Source organism: Antennarius striatus, chromosome 13 (assembly GCF_040054535.1).
Source record: "Antennarius striatus isolate MH-2024 chromosome 13, ASM4005453v1, whole genome shotgun sequence".
NCBI lineage: Eukaryota > Metazoa > Chordata > Actinopteri > Lophiiformes > Antennariidae > Antennarius > Antennarius striatus.
In genome coordinates, this window is record NC_090788.1 from 8,825,001 (window position 1) to 8,833,020 (window position 8,020).

The following is an 8,020-nucleotide window of genomic DNA, read 5'->3' on the forward strand; positions in this document are numbered from 1 at the left end:
GATCCTGTTGAACAACCCAGTCAGAAACTGTACTGCCACCTCTCCTAGACACTTCCAAACCTCTACAGGTATATCATCAGGGCTGACTGCCTTTCCACTCTTCATTCTCTTCAATGCCCTCCTTAATTCATCCTGACTGATCTTTGCTACTTCCTGGTCCACAACAGTCACCTCTCCTAGTCTTTGTTCTCTCTCATTTTCCACGTTCATCAACTCTTCAAAGTACTCTTTCCATCTTCCCATCACACTACTGGCACCTGTCAATAGACTTCCATCCCTATCCTTAATCACCCTAATCTGCTGCACATCCTTCCCATCTCTGTCTCTCTGTCTTGCCAACCGGTATAGATCAGTGTCTCCCTCCTTATTGTCCAACCTAGCATACAAGTCATCATATTTTTTTTTATTTAATTTAATTTAATTTAATACACTGTTATAACACCCGAAGGGAAATTAAGAATGCACACTCTAGTATTTGTTAGTCAATCAAATCAAATCACATGCATGCATATTAGTGTGTACAGGCCCCTGTAATACACACACCACACACAAGGGGGCCTGTAGGCATGCAAGGGAGGTAGAGTGGTAGGCAGCTCCTTCTTGGTGCGCCTCAAATGAGCAATTTGTAAAGGGGACGGCACCTTGCTCAAGGGTGCCTCGGCAGTGCTCCGGAGGTGAGCTGACACCTCCCACTGTCAGCTCACCTCCAGGTATATCATAAGCTCCTTGTTTGGCCTTTGCTACCTCTACATTTACCTTACGCTGCATCTCCCTGTACTCCTGTCTACTCTCCTCAGTCCTCTCAGTGTCCCACTTCTTCTTAGCTAACCTCTTTCTCTGTATACACTTCTGTACCTCCTCATTCCACCACCAAGTCTCCTTATCTACTTCCCTTCCAGATGAAACACCAAGTACTCTCCTACCTGTCTCCCTGATCACATTAGCTGTAGTTTTCCAGTCATCTGGAAGCACCTCCTGACCACCCAGAGCCTGTCTTAACTCCTTCCTATAAGTCATGCAACACTCTTCCTTTTTTAGCTTCCACCATTTTGTCCTCTGCTCTGCCTTTTTCCTCTTCATCTTCCTCACCACCAGAGTCATCCTGCACACCACCATCCAATGCTGTTTGGCTACACTATCGCCTACCACGACTTTGCAGTCACTGATCTCCTTCAGATTACACCATCTACACAAGATGTAGTCTACCTGTGTGCTCCTACCACCACTTTTATAGGTCAACCTATGTTCCTGCCTCTTATGGAAGAAAATATTCACTATAGCCATGTCCGTCCATTTTTCAAAATGAACTACCATCTGTCCTTCTGCGTTCTTCTCCTGGATACCAAACCTGCCCATCGCCTCCTCATCACCTCTGTTACCTGCACCAACATGTCCATTGAAGTTTGCACCAATGACAACTCTGTCACCTCTAGGTGTGCTCTGCATCACTTCATCAAAGTCCAACCAGGATTTTTTTCTCCTTCACCTCCAGCTCACATCCTACTTGTGGAGCATACCCACTAACAACATTGAACATCATACCTTCAATTTCTAGCTTTAGACTCATCACTCTATCTGACACTCTTTTTACCTCCAGGACATTCCTAACAAACTCCTCCTTCAAGATAACTCCTACTCCATTTCTCTTCCTATCTACACCATGATAGAACAACTTGAACCCTGCTTCTAAACTTTTAACCTTGCTACCTTTCCACTTGGTCTCCTGGACGCACAGTATGTCTACCTTTCTCCTCTGCATCATGTCAACCAACTCTACCTTTTCCTGTCATAGTTCCAACATTCAACGTCCCTACTCTCAGTCCTATACTCTTGGCGTTCCTCATCTCTCTCTTCTTACTGACACACTTTCCTCCTCTCCTTCTTCGACCACAGTAGTCCAATTTCCAACGGCGCCCTGTAGGTCAACAGTGCCGATGGCAGTCGTTGCTAACCCGAGCCTCGACCGATCCGGTATGGAAGTCATAAGTTTGATTCGCATCTTTGATTTGGCAAAAGTTTTATGCCGGATGCCCTTCCTGTATTTATCCAGGCTTGGGACCGGCACAATAAGACACTGGCTTGTGTCCTCTTGTGGCTACATTGTCTTCTTGTGGCTACATTTGTCCTCTCATGTTGCCTAGAAAACACATTCAGAGCTGAAAATATGCCTGAATTAGATATTTTAATTCTTCTTTGAAAACTAGCTGATCATCTTATCACATAGAGGTTATGCAGATAAACCTGAATCTGGGATGCGAAGCGGTTAGTACTTTGACAAACCATCACTCAGTCCATCTATCATCTGCTGATTAATTTTCCTAAATTAAAATATCAGAAAACTGTATGATTTTTATCACATTAATTTCCCATGTTGGCCTCCTAAAATCTAATATTTTATCCAACCATCAGGCCAGATCTCATCTATGATAAACAAAAACCTCAAACATCATATATTTTCGATTATGAAAAACAAAAACTTACACAAAATGTATTTCCTGTCATTCAATAAATGAAATTAAAAACTGCTGCTGTGCCATTGATAACATATACTCGTTAGTCATGTATAATATTTTTAAAAATTAGTCCAACTTCAACTTCATATAACCTAATACCAGCGCAAGCATTTGCGTATCTGTTTAAAGTCAGGAGGCTCAAGGCAATGATTTTATGTTGGCAGGTGAATCATGGTGCTTTTCTGATCACTAGGATCATTTGTTTAAGTCAAGAACTGAAAGGTGTTAGTTGTTTACAGATGGCAGGACTGTTTTAGAGTCCTGCCATCTCTTCTGCTCGTGACGTGATGAATAAAGTGATAATGTCTAATTGAACAAGTGTCTATTTCACCATGGAGGAAGTCTACTTGTCCATTACTAAAATGAGCCTGTAATTAAACTGTTACATGACAATAATCTCTAAGTTAAAAAAAAAAAAAGGACATCAGCTGAATGGAAATTATATTTTGTGTAACAGATGGAAATGCATACAAATTGAGAAAATGGTGATGAAATGGAAATCTACAAATCTGGTAATTAGGAAGTGTTATTGAGCAGCATGTTGGGAACCAGAGGGAGGTACGGTGCAGTAGAATATTAATGGAATTTTTTAAAAAAGTCCCACGTCTTTAACCAAATGTCCCACAGGCAATGCATTTAAAAAACAAAACCAATTAGCCTTGCTGTTTTACTTATTGATGTTTTCTGTCATTCCTTCTATCTATCTGCCCAATGAGATCTCACCAACAGATGTTTGAAAGGACGTAGCAAACATTACACTTGCTTTCTCTTTGGCTGATTTAGAGATGCAGCACTAGTCTGCATCCTTCACATTACTTCTAAAACTGTGTGGTAAACTTTAGTCCACAGATGTTCTATGGGACCATTTTATGTAACGCTTAACCTTTCAGTGTTATATTCAAAATCTAATCAGAAATGTAAGTAAAGAATATTTTTAATGTGGCTCAAATGCTAAACTTAACAATCTGGGCTTGAATCCCACACTTTCAAAGATTTGAATGCCTCACAAACACTTCCAGCGTTTAGTGATTCAGCATCACGGAGAACCCATCCAGTCCATCACATCTTTACCATAGTAGAGAAATTAATGGTGAATGTTCTTCCAAATCCTCATTAACTACAGAGGGACAATAGAAATGGTCACCGCTGCTTACGTGACAAACTGACATAAGATCTGTGTATCCCAGGTCAGGAATGCTCCACAATGGATTATTAAAACCCACAAATACCCATCTACAGAGCATCTGTTGAGGTGTGATAATAAAAGACAAGCCCAACATAGACCACAGATCGTTCCCCCATAATTATTTTAATGTTGCGATTCAACCTCACCTAAAGCATTCCCAAAAAACTTTTTTAAAAAAGGAAAAGATCATGACTCCACCTCATTAACCTGATTTATACTTTTGCATTTCAGTTTTCACAGCAAGTCGTTTTGTTTATCAAGTTGTGGTAATAACAAAAGAAGTGATGTCTCCTTTATAACAGTTGTTGTTCTTTCCCTTAGAGCTAAATACATCCAACATTTCAATATCTGTGTTCAGAATTACACTGATCAACCAAGGGGAAAGTGTAATTAAGATTCCAAACAAGGTGGCTGATGGTAGAGAAATAACCCTTGTGTTGATGACTTCATGTTATTGTTGTTGATTTGAAAATAAACCATGAAAGGCTTCAGGCTCTTTTTAATTGATCGTAGTTGTTAAAATAAATTGAAACATAACAGAGGAAAATAATGCTGCTGTAGTTTGCAGAATGAATGTGTATGCCCACTGCAAGCCCCCAAACAATGCCCCACATTGCCTGTATCTAAAAATAGGGTTACTTGGCCTATTCCTCACACTGCTCTGCCATCAGCAGCTGCCCTGCCTTGTAGCGTGGCCTGATACAGCAGCGCACAACCATCCACTAGGCTTTGATGCAGCATACAGCACTGATGGCTGACACCTCTGACTTACTGGATCACATCATGCTCACATACTGCTCCAAGTCTGCTCTGACCTCCGGCCTGCAAGAGCTCCACCAAGATGTGGTTGACGTCATTAGAGGAAAGCTCACGTTGAATTAGATCAGTTAGTTAGTTTGTTTGAATGTGAACGTGATCGTCGTCCATGACTGTGGTGTTGACTTAAGAGTTTGTGATCCTTTATTTCAGTCAGTAGAAAAGTTGAATAAGGACTGGACCTGAGAGGAATCAATGTCTGGGACCTTTTACATGTTGTAACACAATGACATGCAGGCCACTAAACAAAGGGTTTGTACTCTGAAGAGCACAGACAGAAAACATAACCACAATGAGTAATGTAATAAGATTAGTTTGTCATCTTAAAAGAGTTTTACAAACTTCACCTGACCCTTGGGAGACACTTCATAATACAATGTAGCTGCAACAAATTCATTATCTAACCTACAAGAAAAGTTTTTAATGTGGTGTACATTACCATAAATATGTACCATAAATATTCAACACGACGTTTTTTGCAGTAATAAGTCCATTCATCAAAACCACAGAGTGAAATGGAAAAATCTATTCCAAATCTAATCAGTGGAAAGAATCTGCAGGTTTAACAACTTTTTTAGGATAGAAGGAGAAGACAACTTAGGGTCAAGGACAATAGCTGTTTTGCACTGAATCACAGTGAGAAACCTCTTGTGCTTAAATGTTCAAAAGTAGTTTGACACATATACGTATATATACATAGAAAAGACATATTTAGGAAAATTAGTCAGCAAGTTGTTGATAAAACTCTTGCCTGACATTTGAAGCTCATTTTAAGCAGTTTGAGGTGCAGTATGAATAAGCGCACTTGGGTAGCGCTCACTTGTTTGTTTGAACCACTAATTTTGTGTCCCATTAATTCTGACTCGCTATTAAATCAGTTTGGAACTTATTGATTGGGTTTCCACCTCCTTGAGTCATCACCGTATCGTGGTGGAGGGTTTGTGTGTCCCAATGATCCTAGGAGCTAAGTTGTTTGGGGCTTTGTGCCCCTGGCAGGGTCACCCATGACAAACAGGTCCTAGGTGAGGGACCAGACAAAGGACGGCTCAGAAACCCCTAATGATGAGTACAAACAATGGAACACGTTTTCCCTTGCCCGGACGTGGGTCACCGGGCCCCCCTCTGGAGCCAGGCCTGGAGGTGGGGCTCGAAGGCTGGTGGCCGGGCCTGCACCCATGGGGCCCGGTCGGGCCCAGCCCGAAAGCACAACGTGGGTCCCCCTTCCCATGGGCTCACCACCTGTGGGAGGGGCCATAGGGGTTTGGTGCACTGTGAGCTGGGCAGTGGCCAAAGGCGGGGACCTTGGCGATCCAATCCCCCAGAAGCTGGCTCTTGGGACGTGGAATGTAACCTCTCTGGCAGGGAAGGAGCCCGAGCTGGTATGTGAGGTCGAGAAGTTCCAACTACATATAGTCGGGCTCACCTCCACACACAGCTTGGGCTCTGGTACCAGTCCTCTCGAGAGGGGTTGGACTCTCTTCCACTCTGGAGTTGCCCATGGTGAGAGACGCCGAGCAGGTGTGGGTATACTTATAGCCCCCCGGCTTGGGGCCTGTACGTTGGGGTTTACCCCGGTGGACGAGAGGGTAGCCTCCCTCCGCCTTTGGGTGGGGAGACGGGTCCTGACTGTTGTTTGTGCTTATGCACCAAACGGCAGTTCAGAGTACCCACCCTTTTTGGAGTCCTTGGAGGGGGTGCTGGAGAGCGCTCCCACTGGGGACTCCATCGTTCTGCTGGGGGACTTCAACGCTCACGTGGGCAATGACAGTGAGACCTGGAAGGGCGTGATTGGGAGGAACGGCTCCCCTGATCAGAACCCGAGTGGTGTTCAGTTATTGGACTTCTGTGCTCATCACGGACTGTCCATAATGAACACCATGTTCGGACATAAGGGTGTCCATATGTGCACTTGGCACCAGGACACCCTAGGCCGCAGTTTGATGATCGACTTTGTGGTCGTTTCATCGGACTTGCGGCCGCATGTCTTGGACACCTGGGTGAAGAGAGGGGCGGAGCTGTCAACCGATCACCACCTGGTGGTGTGTTGGCTCCGATGGTGGGGGAAGATGCCGGTCCGACCTGGCAGACCCAAACGTATTGTGAGGGTCTGCTGGGAATCCCCTGTCAGAAGGAGTTTCAACTTCCACCTCCAGCAGAACTTCACCCACTTTCTGGGGTAGGCGGGGGACATTGGGTCTGAGTGGACCATGTTCCGCGCCTCCATTGTTGAAGAGGCCGACCGCAGCTGTGGCCGTAAGGTGGTCGGTGCCTGTCGTGGCGGCAACCCCAGAACCCGCTGGTGGACATCGGTGGTAAGGGATGCCGTCAAGCTGAAGAAGGAGTCCTATCGCGCCTTTTTGGCCTGTGGGACTCCTGAGGCAGCTGATGGGTACCGGCTGGCCAAGCGGAATGGCAGCTTTGGTGGTTGCTGAGGTAAAAACTCGGGCATAGGAGGAGTTCGGTGAGGCCTTGGAGGACGACTTCCAGACGGCTTCGAGGAGATTCTGGTACACCATCAGACGTCTCAGGAGGGGGAAGCAGTGCAGCATCAACACAGTGTATAGTGGGGATGGGGCGGTGCTGACCTCAACTCGGGACGTTGTGACTCGGTGGGGAGAATACTTCGAAGACCTCCTCAATTCCGGGGACACGCCTTCCCATGAGGAAGCAGAGTCTGGGTTCTCTGAGACGGGCTCTCCTATCTCTGGGGATGAGGTCACCGAGGTAGTTAAAAAGCTCCTCGGTGGCAGGGCCCCGGGGGTGGATGAGATCCGCCCGGAGATCCTAAAGGCTCTGGATGTTGTGGGGCTGTCCTGGTTGACACGCCTCTGCAACATCGCGTGGACATCGGGGACAGTGCCTCTGGATTGGCAGACTGGAGTGGTGGTCCCCCTTTTTAAGAAGGGGGACCAGAGGGTGTGTTCCAACTACAGGGGCATCACACTCCTTAGCCTCCCTGGCAAGGCCTATTCAGGGGTTCTGGAGAGAAGGGTCCATCGGGAAGTCGAATCTCGGATTCAGGAGGAGCAGTGTGGTTTTCATCCTGGCCATGGAACAGTGGACCAGCTCTACCAGTGGACCAGTGTTTTGTGGACTTGGAGAAGGCGTTCGACCGTGTTCCTCAGGGGGTTCTGTGGGTGGTGCTTCGGGAGTGTGGGGTACCGAACCCCTTGATAAGGGCTGTTTGGTCCCTGTACGACCAATGTCAGAGTTTAGTCCGCATTGCCGGCAGTAAGTCGGATTCCTTTCCAGTGAGGGTTGGACTCCACCAAAGCTGCCCTTTGCCACCAATTCTGTTCATAACTTTTATGGACAGAATTTCTAGGCGCATCCAAGGCATTGAGGGTGTCCAGTTTGGTGGCCTCAGTATTGCATCTCTGCTTTTTGCAGATGACGAGGTACTGTTGGCTTCATCACGCCGTGATCTAACATGTGGTTACATTAATTTTGTAACATCTTGTATTAAGCAGAAACCTTTTTTTTTTTGGCACTTATGAAGAAACGT